Below are 20272 nucleotides of genomic sequence, written 5' to 3' on the forward strand. Positions count from 1 at the left end.
TACCTTATTTAAGGTTTAGGCTAATGGAGGAGAAGGATACCTTATTTAAGGTTTAGGCTAATGGAGGAGGATCTCACTGAGGCAGGTAACTCAGTCATGGTTGTTCATACAACCTTTAAATTAGTCTGCTCGGCTTCAAACCTTTTTTCTCGCTCTTTGTGTGTGAAGAGAAGGTGCTCTTAATTTGACTGATGAATGCAGACACTACCCTAAATGGTGCTACTGTCCTTGGAATGGACCATCTCTTCCCCCTCACCCCAATCTCTCTCTCTCTCCTCCGTTTCTTTAGTTGTAATGAATCTCCCCCCCTCCTTCCTCTTCCCCTCTTCCCCAATCTCTCTCTGTCTCTCTCTTTCTCTTTCTTTGTTTCTTTAGTTGTAATGAATCTCTGTTCTGTTTCTTTAGTTGTAATGAATCTCTGTTCTGTTTCTTTAATGAATCTCTCTGTTGTTTCTTTTAGTTGTAATGAATCTCTGTTTTGTTTCTTTAGTTGTAATGAATCTCTGTTTTGTTTCTTTAGTTGTAATGAATCTCTGTTCTGTTTCTTTAATGAATCTCTGTTCTGTTTCTTTAGTGGTAATGAATCTCTGTTCTGTTTCTTTAGTTGTAATGAATCTCTGTTTTGTTTCTTTAGTTGTAATGAATCTCTCTGTTCTGTTTCTTTAGTTGTAATGAATCTCTGTTCTGTTTCTTTAGTGGTAATGAATCTCTGTTCTGTTTCTTTCGTTGTAATGAATCTCTGTTCTGTTTCTTTAATGAATCTCTCTGTTCTGTTTCTTTCGTTGTAATGAATCTCTGTTCTGTTTCTTTAATGAATCTCTGTTCTGTTTCTTTAGTTGTAATGAATCTCTGTTCTGTTTCTGTAGTTGTAATGAATCTCTCTGTTCTGTTTCTTTCGTTGTAATGAATCTCTGTTCTGTTTCTTTAATGAATCTCTCTGTTCTGTTTCTTTAGTTGTAATGAATCTCTGTTCTGTTTCTGTAGTTGTAATGAATCTCTGTTCTGTTTCTTTAGTTGTAATGAATCTCTCTGTTCTGTTCCTTTAGTGGTAATGAATCTCTGTTCTGTTCCTTTAGTGGTAATGAATCTCTCTGTTCTGTTCCTTTAGTGGTAATGAATCTCTGTTCTGTTCCTTTAGTGGTAATGAATCTCTCTGTTCTGTTCCTTTAGTGGTAATGAATCTCTGTTCTGTTTCTTTAATGAATCTCTCTGTTCTGTTTCTGTAGTTGTAATGAATCTCTCTGTTCTGTTTCTGTAGTTGTAATGAATCTCTCTGTTCTGTTCCTTTAGTGGTAATGAATCTCTCTGTTCTGTTCCTTTAGTGGTAATGAATCTCTCTGTTCTGTTTCTGTAGTTCTAATGAATCTCTGTTCTGTTCCTTTAGTTCTAATGAATTTCTGTTCTGTTCCTTTAATGAATCTCTCTGTTCTGTTCCTTTAGTTGTAATGAATCTCTGTTCTGTTTCTTTAATGAATCTCTCTGTTCTGTTTCTTTAGTTGTAATGAATCTCTCTGTTCTGTTCCTTTAATGAATCTCTCTGTTCTGTTCCTTTAGTTGTAATGAATCTCTGTTCTGTTTCTTTAATGAATCTCTCTGTTCTGTTTCTTTCGTTGTAATGAATCTCTGTTCTGTTTCTTTAGTTGTAATGAATCTCTCTGTTCTGTTCCTTTAGTTGTAATGAATCTCTCTGTTCTGTTTCTTTAGTGGTAATGAATCTCTGTTCTGTTTCTTTAGTTGTAATGAATCTCTGTTCTGTTCCTTTAGTTGTAATGAATCTCTGTTCTGTTTCTGTAGTTGTAATGAATCTCTGTTCTGTTTCTGTGATGATCAGGTATTGAAAAGGCAGGCTGAGGACACTCCATTCATAGTCAAGTCTCTGAGACAACGCTTCAGCACCTTTCTCTATGCAGGAAGGCTTTAATACTGCCAGCAAGGTGGGTACAGACTGCATGATAACCAGACCTGTTGACAGACAGAGTCCTAGTGGGCTGTAAACAACACGTGACAGCAGACCGAACTGGTCAACACATCCTAATTGCTGTCGCTCAACACAAAGCCCCGCCGACTATTATGTGAAAAACAACCCCCCGCCCCCAAAAAAAAAAAAAAAAAAAAAGCTGTTTTTTTTTTACTGATTAGCAAGCCGTCTCTCACACAACACAGCAATTAGCAGATATAAAAACGTACATTTGTAAACAGACCGTCTCCACGGTAACGCAGAGATTAGGCGACTCCCTGAGAAGAAAATGTCCTCCTGGTCAGCAGTGGTGTTGAATCTTAATTTAAAAAGTGGACACTCAGTCAACGTCCCGATATCAACCCCACAATAGCTCTTTATTCCCTACGTAGTGCACTACGTTTGATTAGAGCCCTATGGGGTCCTGGTCTAAAGTAGTGCACTACGTTTGATTAGAGCCCTATGGGGTCCTGGTCTAAAGTAGTGCACTACGTTTGATTAGAGCCCTATGGGGTCCTGGTCTAAAGTAGTGCACTACGTTTGATTAGAGCCCTATGGGGTCCTGGTCTAAAGTAGTGCACTACGTTTGATTAGAGCCCTATGGGGTCCTGGTCTAAAGTAGTGCACTACGCTTGATTAGAGCCCTATGGGGTCCTGGTCTAAAGTAGTGCACTACGTTTGATTAGAGCCCTATGGGGTCCTGGTCTAAAGTAGTGCACTACGTTTGATTAGAGCCCTATGGGGTCCTGGTCTAAAGTAGTGCACTACGTTTGATTAGAGCCCTATGGGGTCCTGGTCTAAAGTAGTGCACTACGTTTGATTAGAGTCCTATGGGTCCTGGTATAAAGTAGTGCACTACGTTTGATTAGAGTCCTATGGGGTCCTGGTCTAAAGTAGTGCACTACATTTGATTAGAGCTCTATGGGGTCCTGGTCTAAAGTAGTGCACTACGCTTGATTAGAGCCCTATGGGTCCTGGTCTAAAGTAGTGCCATTTAGGAAACATCCAAAAGACTAGAGGGTTCTCTGGGCGATTGTCAAAGAGCTGTTTCACAACAGCAGACAAGTAAATCTTGGCTCATGGCTGGACGGACGGTATGCAGAGTCAAGGTCACGTTGCCATTGGCTTTTCTAAACAAACACCCTTCACGGCCCTTCACGGCCCTTCACGGCCCTTCACGGCCCTTCACGGCCCTTCACGGCCCTTCACGGCCCTTCACGGCCCTTCACGGCCCTTCACGGCCCTTCACGGCCCTTCAGCTTCCGGAGGAGAAAGGGAAAATAAAGAGGACAGAAGCTTCTGGAAGAAAAAAAACTAAAACACTTCCAACGTCCTCTCCTCGTTTTGTTTAAAAACCAGGACAGTTTTTTGGGGGAATGTGACTCTAGACATCCATGGACGACAGCGGTTCCCAAACGTATTCTCTCATATCCTCCGTCCAAAACCTCACACCCCTCGTTGGCGGAGAGAACATTTTTCCGTTTTAAAAAGCTTCCTGCAATTGTACAACAAAAAATAAAATTTTGCCACAGGGTGCAGAGAACATGTGGCTTTTTTTTAAACATTTTTAAAAAGCTCATCTTGCAATACGATACAAAACCTGATTAAAAAGAGTGTGGAAATGGGGTCGTTGATGACATCGGACAGGTAAAAAACAGCTCTCTAATGTCTGCAATGACTGACGTGAGGAATACTGATGAGACACTTTAAAAACTCCACTATTGTAACTTTCAAGAATAAAGTTTCTTCAATTTAAAACTCAAAAGATTTTAAAATTAGAGTCAGCCACAGCTAAGGTCTTTCTAGGTCAGGGGTGAGTCACTAGATTCAGCCACAAGCCCGAGTTTTGTCGGAGCGGATGGTCGGAGGGGGGGGGGGGGCTGGAACATAATTATAAATAATTTGTACTCTGCAAATTGACCACAACTAAGACCCTAAAAAAGAGATTGTATGTGAGAATTATAATTTCATACCTTGATTACATCACACAATCCCTTCTACAGCATAGGCTACCGATAAAGTGTGTGTGTGTGTGTGTGTGTGTGTGTGTGTGTGTGTGTGTGTGTGTGTGTGTGTGTGTGTGTGTGTGTGTCTAGAGATAACCTTCCAATCACTCTGATATCGTTCCATTGAACAGCTCCATTGACATCAGCTGATGAAGAGAACAGGAGAAGAAGAAGACAGACAGCAGCTACAGAACAGAGACACCAACATTAAATACACCTGTCTGGTAGCTAACAGGAGAAGACAGACAGCAGCTACAGAACAGAGACACCAACATTAAATACACCTGTCTGGTAGCTAACAGGAGAAGAAGACAGACAGCAGCTACAGAACAGAGACACCAACATTAAATACACCTGTCTGGTAGCTAACAGGAGAAGACAGACAGCGGCTACAGAACAGAGACACCAACATTAAATACACCTGTCTGGTAGCTAACAGGAGAAGACAGACAGTCAGCTACAGAACAGAGACACAGAGACAACATTAAATACACCTGTCTGGTAGCTAACAGGAGAAGACAGACAGCAGCTACAGAACAGAGACACCAACATTAAATACACCTGTCTGGTAGCTAACAGGAGAAGACAGACAGCAGCTACAGAACAGAGACACCAACATTAAATACACCTGTCTGGTAGCTAACAGGAGAAGACAGACAGCAGCTATAGAACAGAGACACCAACATTAAATACACCTGTCTGGTAGCTAACAGGAGAAGACAGACAGCAGCTACAGAACAGAGACACCAACATTAAATACACCTGTCTGGTAGCTAACAGGAGAATAAGACAGACAGCAGCTACAGAACAGAGACACCAACATTAAATACACCTGTCTGGTAGCTAACAGGAGAAGACAGACAGCAGCTACAGAACAGAGACACCAACATTAAATACACCTGTCTGGTAGCTAACAGGAGAAGACAGACAGCAGCTACAGAACAGAGACACCAACATTAAATACACCTGTCTGGTAGCTAACAGGAGAAGACAGACAGCAGCTACAGAACAGAGACACCAACATTAAATACACCTGTCTGGTAGCTAACAGGAGAAGACAGACAGCAGCTATAGAACAGAGACACCAACATTAAATACACCTGTCTGGTAGCTAACAGGAGAAGACAGACAGCAGCTACAGAACAGAGACACCAACATTAAATACACCTGTCTGGTAGCTAACAGGAGAAGACAGACAGCGGCTACAGAACAGAGACACCAACATTAAATACACCTGTCTGGTAGCTAACAGGAGAAGACAGACAGCAGCTACAGAACAGAGACACCAACATTAAATACACCTGTCTGGTAGCTAACAGGAGAAGACAGACAGCAGCTACAGAACAGAGACACCAACATTAAATACACCTGTCTGGTAGCTAACAGGAGAAGACAGACAGCAGCTATAGAACAGAGACACCAACATTAAATACACCTGTCTGGTAGCTAATATGAGAATAAGACAGCAGCTACAGAACAGAGACACCAACATTAAATACACCTGTCTGGTAGCTAACAGGAGAATAAGACAGACAGCAGCTACAGAACAGAGACACCAACATTAAATACACCTGTCTGGTAGCTAACAGGAGAAGACAGACAGCAGCTACAGAACAGAGACACCAACATTAAATACACCTGTCTGGTAGCTAACAGGAGAAGACAGACAGCAGCTACAGAACAGAGACACCAACATTAAATACACCTGTCTGGTAGCTAACAGGAGAAGACAGACAGCAGCTACAGAACAGAGACACCAACATTAAATACACCTGTCTGGTAGCTAACAGGAGAAGACAGACAGCAGCTATAGAACAGAGACACCAACATTAAATACACCTGTCTGGTAGCTAACAGGAGAAGACAGACAGCAGCTACAGAACAGAGACACCAACATTAAATACACCTGTCTGGTAGCTAACAGGAGAAGACAGACAGCAGCTATAGAACAGAGACACCAACATTAAATACACCTGTCTGGTAGCTAATATGAGAATAAGACAGCAGCTACAGAACAGAGACACCAACATTAAATACACCTGTCTGGTAGCTAACAGGAGAATAAGACAGACAGCAGCTACAGAACAGAGACACCAACATTAAATACACCTGTCTGGTAGCTAACAGGAGAAGACAGACAGCAGCTACAGAACAGAGACACCAACATTAAATACACCTGTCTGGTAGCTAACAGGAGAAGACAGACAGCAGCTACAGAACAGAGACACCAACATTAAATACACCTGTCTGGTAGCTAACAGGAGAAGACAGACAGCAGCTACAGAACAGAGACACCAACATTAAATACACCTGTCTGGTAGCTAACAGGAGAAGACGACAGACAGCAGCTACAGAACAGAGACACCAACATTAAATACACCTGTCTGGTAGCTAACAGGAGAAGAAGACAGACAGCAGCTATAGAACAGAGACACCAACATTAAATACACCTGTCTGGTAGCTAACAGGAGAAGACAGACAGCAGCTACAGAACAGAGACACCAACATTAAATACACCTGTCTGGTAGCTAACAGGAGAAGACAGACAGCAGCTACAGAACAGAGACACCAACATTAAATACACCTGTCTGGTAGCTAACAGGAGAAGACAGACAGCGGCTACAGAACAGAGAATCAAAATCATAGGGCTCTGGTCTAAGGTTGTGCACTATATAGGGATTAGGGTTCCATAGGGCTCTGGTCTAAAGTAGTGCACTATCTAGGGGATAGGGCTCTGGTCTAAAGTAGTGCACTATATATATAGGGAGTAGGGTTCTATAGGGTTCTGGTCTAAAGTAGTGCACTATATAGGGAATAGGGTTGCATAGGGCTCTGGTCTAAAGTAGTGCAGTATATAGGGAATAGGGTCTAAAGTAGTGCACTATACAGGGAATATGGTCTAATGCAGTGCAGTATATAGGGAATAGGGTCTAAAGTAGTGCAGTATATAGGAAATATGGTCTAATGTAGTGCAGTATATAGGAATAGGGCTCTGGTTTAAAGTAGTGCACTATATAGGGAATAGGGTTCTATAGGGCTCTGGTCTAAAGTAGTGCACTATATATAGGGAATAGGGTTCAATTGGGCTCTGGTTTAAAGTAGTGCAGTATATAGGGAATAGGGTCTAAAGTAGTGCACTATATACGGAATAGGGTCTAAAGTAGTGCAGTATATAGGGAATAGGGTGCCATATGGAAGGTAACCATTTTCTGTTTTGCTTGCTGTTATTTTGTCTGGTGCTGGTTGGTTGTGATTGGATGCAGCAGTTTCCCCCTGAGGTAACACCTCTCTATACATCACAGTTTGAGTCCCAAATGGCACCCTATTCCCTACGGGCCAGGTCAAAAGTAGTGTACTACATAGGGAATAGGGTGCCACGGTCTGGGACAGATGAGGAGCAAATAACAAGGCCAGAATATGCCTGTCACTCCTCCGGAATAACAGCGCAAAACCAACGTCACACTTTACAACGAGGAGATATATGCCCTCATCCCTCTCACACACACACACACACACACACACACCCTCCCTGAAGTACGATAAAAGTTTCCTTTTCTGAACAAATGTCCTTGTTACTTTAGTATAAAATACTAGCTAGTGTATACATATCGACCTCCACAATGCACTCTGTTCTCCGCGTTCCAGGGACAACGTCCAATCAGAGTCCAGATATGTTTAATGATCTGACGTATCAGAGCACCTTGACTTTTTAATAAACCACTAGTCCATCTAGAAGGTTCCAGGGTGGGGGGATTTCTATAATTGAAATCGATGTAGAAAATGGTCCCTTTAATATTTTTGAAGAATAAATTGTCTGTTAGCCAGGTGCTCTCTGTTTTCTTTCCAGATTCAATCATTTTCTGGAACTTGCCAGTTTTATCACGGCTACTCAAGGTGCTGTTTTGTCTGCTCCCAAATGGCACCCTGAGCCCTGGTCAGAAGTAGTGCCCTCTATAGGGAATAGGGTGCCACAGGGCTCTGGTCTAAAGTAGTGCCCTCTATAGGGAATAGGGTTCCATAGGGCTCTGGTCTAAAGTAGTGCACTATATAGGGAATAGGGTGCCACAGGGCACTGGTCTAAAGTAGTGCACTATATATAGGGAATAGGGTGCCACAGGGCTCTGGTCTAAAGTAGTGCCCTCTATTGGGAATAGGGTGCGTGAGGAAGAAGGAAACAGGTTGAAGCTCATTGAAACTCCAGACACGAGGACCATCCAGAGAGCAGCAGACACCATGAACAACAATGAATCATCCAATATCTTCCAGCACTCCAACATTATCACATCCTCCAAGGATGGTGGGCCAAGCGCTCTATAATTTAACACTAACTGGTGGTTTCATATGCCAGGTGTAGGTGTGTGTGTGTGTGTGTGTGTGTGTGTGTGTGTGTGTGTGTGTGTGTGTGTGTGTGTGTGTGTGTGTGTGTGTGTGTGTGTGTGTGTGTGTGTGTGTGTGTGTGTGTGTGTGAGAGAGTGACAGAGAGAGAGTGAAAGCGAACAAACAAGATAAAACAACTACAGCAAAGCCAGCCAAAAACAGGATTAGGTCGTGGTAGATTAGGTAGAGGGTAGATAAGGTAATGGTTAGTGGTTAGATTAGATAACGGTAGATTAGGACATGGTTAGTGGTTAGATTAGATAACGGGAGATTAGGTAGTGGGTAGTGGTTAGATTAGGTAGTGGTTAGATTAGGTAGTGGTTAGATTAGGTAGCGATCGAGGTAGATTAGGTAATGGTTACATTCGGTAGCAGTTAGGTTAGGTAATGGTTAGATTGGGAAGCAGTTAGATTAGGTAATGGTTTGTGGTCAGATTAGGTAGCAGGTAGATTAGGTTAGGTTATAGTTAGTGGTTAGACGAGGCAGCGGCTAGACGAGGCAGCAGCTAGACGAGGAAGCAGCTAGACGAGGCAGCAGTTAGACGGGCAGCAGTTAGACGAGGCAGCAGTTAGACGAGGCAGCAGTTAGACGAGGCAGCAGTTAGGCGAGGCAGCAGTTAGACAGAGGCAGCAGTTAGACGAGGCAGCAGTTAGACGAGGCAGTGGTAGAGGAATTATATTTCAGGCCTGTGATGGTGTAACGGGCCAACAGGCTGCAGTGAAACCCTGTGATGGTGTAACGGGCCAGCAGGCTGCAGTGAAACCCTGTGATGGTGTAACGGGCCAACAGGCTGCAGTGAAACCCTGTGATGGTGTAACGGGCCAGCAGGCTGCAGTGAAACCCTGTGATGGTGTAACGGGCCAGCAGGCTGCAGTGAAACCCTGTGATGGTGTAACGGGCCAACAGGCTGCAGTGAAACCATGTGATGGTGTAACGGGCCAACAGGCTGCAGTGAAACCCTGTGATGGTGTAACGGGCCAACAGGCTGCAGTGAAACCCTGTGATGGTGTAACAGGCCAACAGGCTGCAGTGAAACCCTGTGATGGTGTAACGGGCCAACAGGCTGCAGTGAAACCATGTGATGGTGTAACAGGCCAACAGGCTGCAGTGAAACCCTGTGATGGTGTAACGGGCCAACAGGCTGCAGTGAAACCCTGTGATGGTGTAACGGGCCAACAGGCTGCAGTGAAACCCTGTGATGGTGTAACGGGCCAACAGGCTGCAGTGAAACCCTGTGATGGTGTAACGGGCCAACAGGCTGCAGTGAAACCCTGTGATGGTGTAACGGGCCAACAGGCTGCAGTGAAACCCTGTGATGGTGTAACGGGCCAACAGGCTGCAGTGAAACCCTGTGATGGTGTAACGGGCCAACAGGCTGCAGTGAAACCCTGTGATGGTGAACGGGCCAAGTGGCTGCAGTGAAACCCTGTGATGGTGTAACGGGCCAACAGGCTGCAGTGAAACCATGTGATGAGTGTAACGGGCCAACAGGCTGCAGTGAAACCCTGTGATGGTGTAACGGGCCAGTCAGGCTGCAGTGAAACCCTGTGATGGTGTAACGGGCCAGAGGCTGCAGTGACCCTGTGATGGTGTAACGGGCCAACAGGCTGCAGTGAAACCCTGTGATGGTGTAGCGGGCCAACAGGCTGCAGTGAAACCCACCCTGGTGTAACGGGCCAACAGGCTGCAGTGAAACCCTGTGATGGTGTAACGGGCCAACAGGCTGCAGTGAAACCCTGTGATGGTGTAACGGGCCAGCAGGCTGCAGTGAAACCCTGTGATGGTGTAACGGGCCAACAGGCTGCAGTGAAACCCTGTGATGGTGTAACGGGCCAACAGGCTGCAGTGAAACCATGTGATGGTGTAACGGGCCAACAGGCTGCAGTGAAACCCTGTGATGGTGTAACGGGCCAACAGGCTGCAGTGAAACCCTGTGATGAACAGTAACGGGCCAACAGGCTGCAGTGAAACCCTGTGATGGAACCACGTAACAGGCCAACAGGCTGCAGTGAAACCCTGTGATGGTGTAACGGGCAACAGGCTGCAGTGAAACCATGTGATGGTGTAACGGGCCAACAGGCTGCAGTGAAACCCTGTGATGGTGTAACGGGCCAACAGGCTGCAGTGAAACCCTGTGATGGTGTAATGGGGGATATTTAACATGGAGGACAGACTGCAGGGACAGTTGATAAGTGCCCACCAGACTGATATCGGGAATGGGGTGCTAATTGACCCCAGCTAAGAGGCATCCTTGACCCCTCTAACCTGGCCAGTCTGATGTCTACCCTGCTCTATGACCCATCCTGGCCTCTAACCTGGCCAGTCTGATGTCTACCCTGCACCACCCATCCTGGCCTCTCTAACCTGGCCAGTCTGATGTCTACCCTGCACTATGACCCATCCTGGCCTCTCTAACCTGGCCAGTCTGATGTCTACCCTGCACTATGACCCATCCTGGCCTCTAACCTGGCCAGTCTGATGTCTACCCTGCACTATGACCCATCCTGGCCTCTAACCTGGCCAGTCCTGAACCCTGCACTATGACCCATCCTGGCCTCTAACCTGGCCAGTCTGATGTCTACCCTGCACTATGACCCATCCTGGCCTCTCTAACCTGGCCAGTCTAACAGTGTCCTGATACGAGCCAGGCCTAAACCACGCAGAGAGAGACACCACACTGGTGACGGGCCAGGCCTGAGCCACGCAGAGCAGAGACACACACTAGATACACAGGCAGACAGTGCCTGAACCACGCAGAGCAGAGACACCACCCTGGTACGGGCCAGGCCTGAACCTAACCCCACACACAGTGTCCCTAGCCACACACACACACAGTGTCCCTAGCCACACACACACAACTCAGAGTCTAAGTTCCCTGCTACACAACACACCACTCAGAGTCTAAGTTCCCTGCTACACACACACACACACACACACCACTCAGAGTCTAAGTTCCCTGCTACACACACACACACACACACACCACTCAGAGTCCAAGTTCCCTGCTACACAAGCCTCAGTTTCCTACCACATTATGAACCATAACCCTCCACCTACTGTTTTGGAGGCAGTAACAATGTACTGGATAACCATCTCTCTCTTGGTGGTCAGATCTTTCTCTCTCAGAGGAGCCTTCTTGTCATCATTCAGGTTCATATCCTCCTGGAGAGAGAGAGAGAAACAGAGAGAGAGAAGAGAGAGATAGCAAGAGAGAGAGACAGAGAGAGACAGAGAGGGAGAGGGACAGAGAGACAGAGAGAGAGAGAGACAGAGAGACAGAGAGAGAGACAGAGAGAGAGACAGAGAGAGAGACAGACAGAGAGAGAGACAGAGAGAGAGACAGAGAGAGAGACAGAGGAGACAGAGAGAGAGACAGAGAGAGAGACGGAGAGAGAGACGGAGAGACGGAGAGAGAGACAGAGAGAGACAGACAGAGAAAGAGGAGAGAGACAGAGAGAGAAAGAGGAGAGAGAGAGAGGAGAAAGAGGAGAGAGAGTGTTAATATAATTATATGATTAGAATATTACCCCCCGAGACCATATGATAGTATGATAGTGATTAGATTGTAATGCTGTGTGTGATTTAGTCAGTAGGATGATATCTGAGAGTGTCGTTTGGAGTCAGAATTAATGTTTTGGTGACAATATATCTAGTGTCTTGATAACGGACTGTCTGAGCAAGATTCGGCGCCGAGAACCCCTCCCAGGGTGTCGGCGCCGAGAACCCCTCCCAGGGCGTCGGAACCGAGAACCCCTCCCAGGGCGTCGGAGCCGAGAACCCCTCCCAGGGCGTGGGAACCGAGAACCCCTCCCAGGGTGTCGGAGCCGTGGGGAGAACCCCTCCCAGGGTGTGGGAACCGAGAACCCAGACTCCCAGGGTGTGGAACCGAGAGACCCCTCCCAGGGTGTGGGAACCAGTGACTGGAACCCCTCCCAGGGTGTCGGAGCCGAGAACCCCTCCCAGGGTGTGGGAACCGAGAACCCCTCCCAGGGAGTCGGAGCCGAGACCCCTCCCAGGGTGTGGGAACCGAGAACCCCTCCCCAGGGTGTCGGACAGTGACCCCTCCCAGGGAACGTAGAACCGAGAGACCCCTCCCAGGGTGTCGGAGATAGAGAGACCCCTCCCAGGGTGTCGGAACCGAGAACAGTAGATACAGAGAGACAGACAGTGACAGTGATACAGTGAACAGTAGATACAGAGAGAGACAGACAGTGACTGGTGAACAGTAGATACAGAGACAGACAGTGACAGACAGTGACTGGTGAACAGTAGATACAGAGAGACAGACAGTGACTGTGAACAGTAGATACAGAGAGACAGACAGTGACTGGTGAACAGTAGATACAGAGAGAGACAGACAGTGACTGGATGAACAGTAGATACAGAGAGAGACAGACAGTGACTGGTGAACAGTAGATACAGAGAGAGACAGACAGTGATACAGAGAGAGACAGACAGTGACTGGTGAACAGTAGATACAGAGAGAGACAGTGACAGAGAGAGACAGACAGTGACTGGTGAACAGTAGATACAGAGAGAGACAGACAGTGACTGGTGAACAGTAGATACAGAGAGAGACAGACAGTGAACTGGAGAGACAGACAGTGACTGGTGAACAGTAGATACAGAGAGACAGACAGTGACTGGTGAACAGTAGATACAGAGAGAGACAGACAGTGACTGGTGAACAGTAGATACAGAGAGACAGACAGTGACTGGTGAACAGTAGATACAGAGAGAGACAGACAGTGACTGGTGAACAGTAGATACAGAGAGAGACAGACAGTGACTGGTGAACAGTAGATACAGAGAGAGACAGACAGTGACTGGTGAACAGTAGATACAGAGAGACAGACAGTGACTGGTGAACAGTAGATACAGAGAGAGACAGACAGTGACTGGTGAACAGTAGATACAGAGAGAGACAGACAGTGACTGGTGAACAGTAGATACAGAGAGACAGACAGTGACTGGTGAACAGTAGATACAGAGAGAGACAGACAGTGAAATTATAATTTTAAATTAAATTAAACCGTGGCAGATTCACCTCCCCTCGACTCCACTCCTCCACAGTCTAATGCTTTATCCTACTCGTCAATATCTGCAGTGCTGCTCGCCGAGTCTCCCTCCTAAACGATCGGATCAACCTCGATGTGACCCGTTACATTCAGAAACTTCAACCTAATTAGTCAAATAAAATGCCTCAACACCCCCATGAAACTGGAACTGAGCAGAATTCGCGCCGGTTTTTATTTTAGTTCGTTTTGGAGTCCAAGATGGTTTCGGTTGTTTTGTTTTGTTCATTTATATTTTTATTTTTTCATTATTTTGGGGGGGGGGTTTGGTTGATCTATAATAACCTTGTTACACACACAGTCTCACACACACAGTCACACACACACACAGAGTCTCACACACACACAGAGTCTCACACACACAGAGTCTCTCACACACACACACAGAGTCTCACACACACACACAGTCTCACACACACACACAGTCTCACACACACACACAGTCTCACACACACACAGTCTCACACACACACACACAGTCTCACACACACACACAGTCTCACACACACACACAGTCTCACACACACACACAGTCTCACACACACACACCCACACGGCCCAGCTCTTTCAACAGCGTGTCATCAGAAGTGATATGGAGCTTCCTCCTGTGTAATGTCTGGTCTCCACGGGCAACGGGCCAATCATTCCCTCGTAGAAAGCACTAGGCTGGGATTGGATCGATTCAGAAGAGAGGAAGGAGAAACGTTGTTTGAGAAGAGAGGAGGAGGAGGAGGAGCATAGGTAGAGGTGAGAAAGAGACGAAGGATGAAACATAGATATATGTGTGTGTGTGTGTGTGTGTGTGTGTGTGTGTGTGTGTGTGTGTGTGTGTGTGTGTGTGTGTGTGTGTGTGTGTGTGTGGTGTGTGTGTGTGTGTGTGAGAGACAGACAGACAGACAGAGAGTGAGAGAGAGTGTGTGTGTAAAGATGAAAGTTAGCCTTCACAACAGTGTAGCTGTCGGACGAGGTTAGCTTATCATGGCCTCTTTAGAGAAAGCAACTGACGAGTCAATGGAAACTGGCCTGCCCCTCCAACTGGCCCGCTCTGTAGCTGGCCCGCTCTGTAGCTGGCCCTGAAACACTTTCCTTATGGAATCAATAGGTCTATCTGTTTACTGGCAAAACAGCATCCAGCCTTCCTTCCAGCCTTCCTTTCAGCCTTCCTTTCAGCCTTCATCCAGCCTTCATCCAGCCTTCATCCAGCCTTCATCCAGCCTTCATCCAGCCTTCCTTTCAGCCTTCCTTTCAGCCTTCATCCAGCCTTCATCCAGCCTTCCTTTCAGCCTTCCTTCAGCCTTCATCCAGCCTTCCTTTCAGCCTTCATCCAGCCTTCCTTCAGGCTTCATCCAGCCTTCATCCAGCCTTCATCCAGCCTTCATCCAGCCTTCATCCAGCCTTCATCCAGCCTTCATCCAGCCTTCCTTCAGCCTTCATCCAGCCTTCATCCAGCCTTCATTCAGCCTTCATCCAGCCTTCCTCCAGCCTTCCTTCAGCCTTCCTCCAGCCTTCCTCCAGCCTTCCTCCAGCCTTCCTCCAGCCTTCCTCCAGCCTTCATCCAGCCTTCCTCCAGCCTTCCTCCAGCCTTCATCCAGCCTTCCTTTAGCCAACACCGTCTGAGGGATTAAAGTCTTTACGTCCACTGAAACCTTTTTTAAAAACCGGATCACAGTCATGTGACCCTTTTCTGCTCTTCCTCATTCCAGTCATGTGACCCTTTCCTGCTCTTCCTCATTCCAGTCATGTGACCCTTTCCTGCTCTTCCTCATTCCAGTCATGTGACCCTTTTCTGCTCTTCCTCATTCCAGTCATGTGACCCTTTCCTGCTCTTCCTCATTCCAGTCATGTGACCCTTTCCTGCTCTTCCTCATTCCAGTCATGTTACCCTTTCCTGCTCTTCCTCATTCCAGTCATGTTACCCTTTCCTGCTCTTCCTCATTCCAGTCATGTTACCCTTTCCTGCTCTTCCTCATTCCAGTCATGTGGAAGAACGGCCACCTCTCTGTAGCAGAGCTGTGTGAGTCATTACCGCTGTTGTCCCTGTCACCTCTCTGTAGCAGAGCTGTGTGAGTCATTACCGCTGTTGTCCCTGTCACCTCTCTGTAGCAGAGCTGTGTGAGTCATTACCGCTGTTGTCCCTGTCACCTCTCTGTAGCAGAGCTGTGTGAGTCATTACCGCTGTTGTCTGTCACCTCTCTGTAGCAGAGCTGTGTGAGTCATTACCGCTGTTATCCCTATCACCTCTCTGTAGCAGAGCTGTGTGAGTCATTACCGCTGTTATCCCTGTCACCTCTCTGTAGCAGAGCTGTGTGAGTCATTACCGCTGTTATCCCTATCACCTCTCTGTAGCAGAGCTGTGTGAGTCATTACCGCTGTTGTCTGTCACCTCTCTGTAGCAGAGCTGTGTGAGTCATTACCGCTGTTATCCCTGTCACCTCTCTGTAGCAGAGCTGTGTGAGTCATTACCGCTGTTATCCCTATCACCTCTCTGTAGCAGAGCTGTGTGAGTCATTACCGGTGTTGTCCCTGTCACCTCTCTGTAGCAGAGCTGTGTGAGTCATTACCGCTGTTATCCCTATCACCTCTCTGTAGCAGAGCTGTGTGAGTCATTACCGCTGTTGTCTGTCACCTCTCCGAAGCAGAGCTGTGTGAGTCATTACCGCTGTTATCCCTATCACCTCTCTGTAGCAGAGCTGTGTGAGTCATTACCGCTGTTATCCCTGTCACCTCTCTGTAGCAGAGCTGTGAGTCATTACCGCTGTTATCCCTATCTCCTCTCTGTAGCAGAGCTGTGTGATTAATTACCGCTGTTATCCCTGTCTCCTCTCTGTAGCAGAGCTGTGTGAGTCATTACCGCTGTTATCCCTATCACCTCTCCGTAGCAGAGCTGTGTGAGTCATTACCGGTGTTGTCCCTGTCACCTCTCTGTAGCAGAGCTGTGTGAGTCATTACCGGTGTTATCCCTGTCACCTCTCTGTAGCAGAGCTGTGTGAGTCATTACCGGTGTTGTCTGTCACCTCTCCGTAGCAGAGCTGTGTGAGTCATTACCGCTGTTATCCCTGTCACCTCTCCGTAGCAGAGCTGTGTGAGTCATTACCGGTGTTGTCTGTCACCTCTCTGTAGCAGAGCTGTGTGAGTCATTACCGCTGTTATCCCTATCACCTCTCTGTAGCAGAGCTGTGTGAGTCATTACCGGTGTTGTCTGTCACCTCTCCGTAGCAGAGCTGTGTGAGTCATTACCGCTGTTATCCCTATCACCTCTCCGTAGCAGAGCTGTGTGAGTCATTACCGGTGTTGTCCCTGTCACCTCTCCGTAGCAGAGCTGTGTGAGTCATTACCGGTGTTGTCCCTGTCACCTCTCCGTAGCAGAGCTGTGAGTCATTACCGGTGTTGTCCCTGTCACCTCTCTGTAGCAGAGCTGTGAGTCATTACCGGTGTTATCCCTGTCTCCTCTCTGTAGCAGAGCTGTGTGAGTCATTACCGCTGTTATCCCTGTCACCTCTCTGTAGCAGAGCTGTGTGAGTCATTACCGCTGTTATCCCTATCACCTCTCCGTAGCAGAGCTGTGTGAGTCATTACCAGTGTTGTCCCTGTCACCTCTCCGAAGCAGAGCTGTGAGTCATTACCGCTGTTATCCCTATCACCTCTCCGAAGCAGAGCTGTGAGTCATTACCAGTGTTGTCCCTGTCACCTCTCCGAAGCAGAGCTTTGAGTCATTACCGGTGTTGTCCCTGTCACCTCTCTGTAGCAGAGCTGTGTGAGTCATTACCGGTGTTGTCCCTGTCACCTCTCTGTAGCAGAGCTGTGTGAGTCATTACCGGCATTACCTTGTCCCATCATGCTCTAGCGACTCCTGTGGTGGGCCGTGCTCATTGGTGAGGCTGGCTTCAGGGTGGACATTGTGTCATGAAGCAGTGCGGCTTGGGTGGGTTGTGTTTCGGGATGAGTCACCCATGGCACCAAGGGTGCTTACCGCATCACCAAGGGTGCTTACCGCATCACCAAGGGTGCTTACCGCATCACCAAGGGTGCTTACCGCATCACCAAGGGTGCTTACCGCATCACCAAGGGGGCTTAACGCATCACCAAGGGCGCTTAACGCATCACCAAGGGCGCTTAACGCATCACCAAGGGCGCTTAACGATCACCCATGTCATCAAGTGCGCTTCCCAAATGTCACCCTATTCCCTGCATGCACACTACTTCTCAAAAGTCTAAAGTAGTGCACTATATTAAAGTTGCCATTTGGGAATCAACCCTTTTCGGCAAGCCAATCTTCTAAGGCACACAGAGCCCGCCACACAGAGCCCGCCACACAGAGCCAGGTAAATCCCGGGTGACATTTTCTTTCAGGATTTGACTCGAATGGCACCCTATTCCCTACTTAGTGCCCTAATTGTGACCAGAGCCCTATGGGTCATAGATCAGTAAACCCTTACAAGAAATAGGAGTCCATTTGGAACGTCAGACAACAGTTCCGTTGCCGAGGGAGACAACCTTTATAAATCCTCCCCCACCGGAACACAAGGTCAGAGGTCAGAGAGAGAGAAAAGAAAAAAAAACAACAGACATCTTTATGAAACTTTATAATTGGATGTTCTTTTGAGGACAACAAAATGGATGAAGAGGTTTTCTGTCCATTGGATGGTCTGATGAACGAGATATTCTCCACTTTTGAAAGAGAAAGCTGTAAAGAAAAATATCTACGAAGGCACCGTAACCCGAGTCTGTGGAATGAACACCTTTTGTCGTCGTCCTGACTAACAAACGTACCTGTCCTCATGACCAGGAAGCTAAGACCGAGTTTGGGGGTTTTATGGGAAAACTTTTTTTTTTTTAATTGGAGTACAGGGACAAAATGGAGGACGAGACCAAGAGATGTTGTAACTGTAATTGGATGTTCTTTTGAATGAAATGGCTCTTCTATTTGAAGAGAGGAAAGGTATAAAAACCCCCACCATGCACCTCACCTCACGCGGAAAACGGAACTGTGTGTCTGCAGAACCAGGAAGCGTCAGGGACGTCGTCAAGCATACAAATGTTTAATAACAAGCTGATGTAAAAACGTACTGCCGTGTTGAAATACCGCAATCCTGAATGTCCTCGAATCCCGTAGAGAAAACTGGGACCTGTGGAATTACAAGCTAAGAGAAGAAAATGGAGCCCAATTAAAAACAACTGACACTGTGTGTGTGTGTGTGTGTGTGTGTGTGTGTGTGTGTGTGTGTGTGTGTGTGTGTGTGTGTGTGTGTGTGTGTGTGTGTGTGTGTGTTCCTGTATTTCCCCCTATAACACCTCCCTGAGGGCGGTCAGAAGACAGGAAGTACCGGTATGTATTTTGAATGTGAAGCTGTCAGTATGTCTGACTCTGACAACATGCCCTGCAGCATCATAACATACCGTACCATCATCATGTTCTCAACTACATATATACACACAGAGAGAGACAGAGAGAGACAGAGAGACAGAGAGAGAGACAGAGAGAGGAGACACACACAGAGAGACACAGAGACACAGAGACACAGAGAGACAGAGAGACACAGAGAGACAGAGAGAGACAGAGAGAGAGACAGAGAGACAGAGAGAGACAGAGACAGAGACAGAGAGAGACAGACAGAGAGAGAGAGAGACAGAGAGAGAGACAGAGAGACACAGAGAGACAGAGAGAGAGAGAGAGAGACACAGAGAGAGAGACAGAGACAGAGAGAAAGAGACAGAGACAGAGAGAAAGAGACAGAGACAGAGAAGAAAGAGACAGACAGAGAGAGAAAGAGACAGACAGAGAGAGAAGAGACAGACAGAGAGAGAAGAGACAGACAGAGAGAAGAGACAGACAGAGAGAGAAAGACAGACAGAGAGAGAAGAGACAGACAGAGAGAAAGACAGACAGAGAGAGAAGAGACAGAAGAGACAGAGAGAGAGAAAGAGACAGAGAAGAGACAGAGAGAAGAAGACAGAGAGAGAAGAGAGAAGAGAAGAGAGAAACAGACAGAGAGAGAGACAGACAGAGAAGAGACAGACAGAGAAGAGACAGACAGAGAAGAGACAGACAGAGAAGAGACAGACAGAGAAGAGACAGACAGAGAAGAGACAGACAGAGAAGAGACAGACAGAGACAGACAGAGAGACAGACAGAGAGACAGAGAGAAAGAGAGAGACAGAGACACAGAGACAGAGAGACAGACAGACAGAGAGACAGAGACACAGACACCTCATCCATCTCCTACCATCATCTTCTCGAAGAGGCCCAGTATCTCCTGTTCTGAGGTGATCTTGGAGGACAGGTCCTCAAACTCAGCGGAGGAGGAAGACCATTCAGACGAGGGGAGGAGTGTTTGACGTGAGGGAGGTGAGAAACGCTCTTTCTTACTGCCCGGGATACGGATACTGGCGAACCTGTCCATCTGAGGAACACACAGACAGGGACAAGAGGCCAGTCACTAAAAACACCCAAAATGTTCTCATAAAACAAGGTTACGGACCACATGAAAAAAAAGACCTACTGACAGACTAAGCGGTTGTTAGACAGAGGTCAAAGGTTAACACTGGCCTGACGGTTAACAACGGGTGCTAGTGACGCTGTGACAAACTGGCACAGATCAACGTGTAACAAGACAAGGAAAGCATCGCCTCAAGAAAAATGAACAAAAGAGCCTGAAGTGGATTTAGATGGATTAAAAATATTTACAATAAGGAAGACAGGAAGACATGACAAGTGGCAAGGATATCAGCCCTGTTTTCATATCGGTGCTGAAGTCCCTGGTCTTACCGTGTGGGCCTTGGTTTTAATGTGTGAAGTACAAGTCATTAATATTCTTCCATTCAGTGTGTTACCTTACATATCTCCTGTTCTGAGACTG

The sequence above is a fragment of the Oncorhynchus masou genome, chromosome 7 (assembly GCF_036934945.1).
Source record: "Oncorhynchus masou masou isolate Uvic2021 chromosome 7, UVic_Omas_1.1, whole genome shotgun sequence".
Taxonomy (NCBI): Eukaryota; Metazoa; Chordata; class Actinopteri; order Salmoniformes; family Salmonidae; genus Oncorhynchus; species Oncorhynchus masou.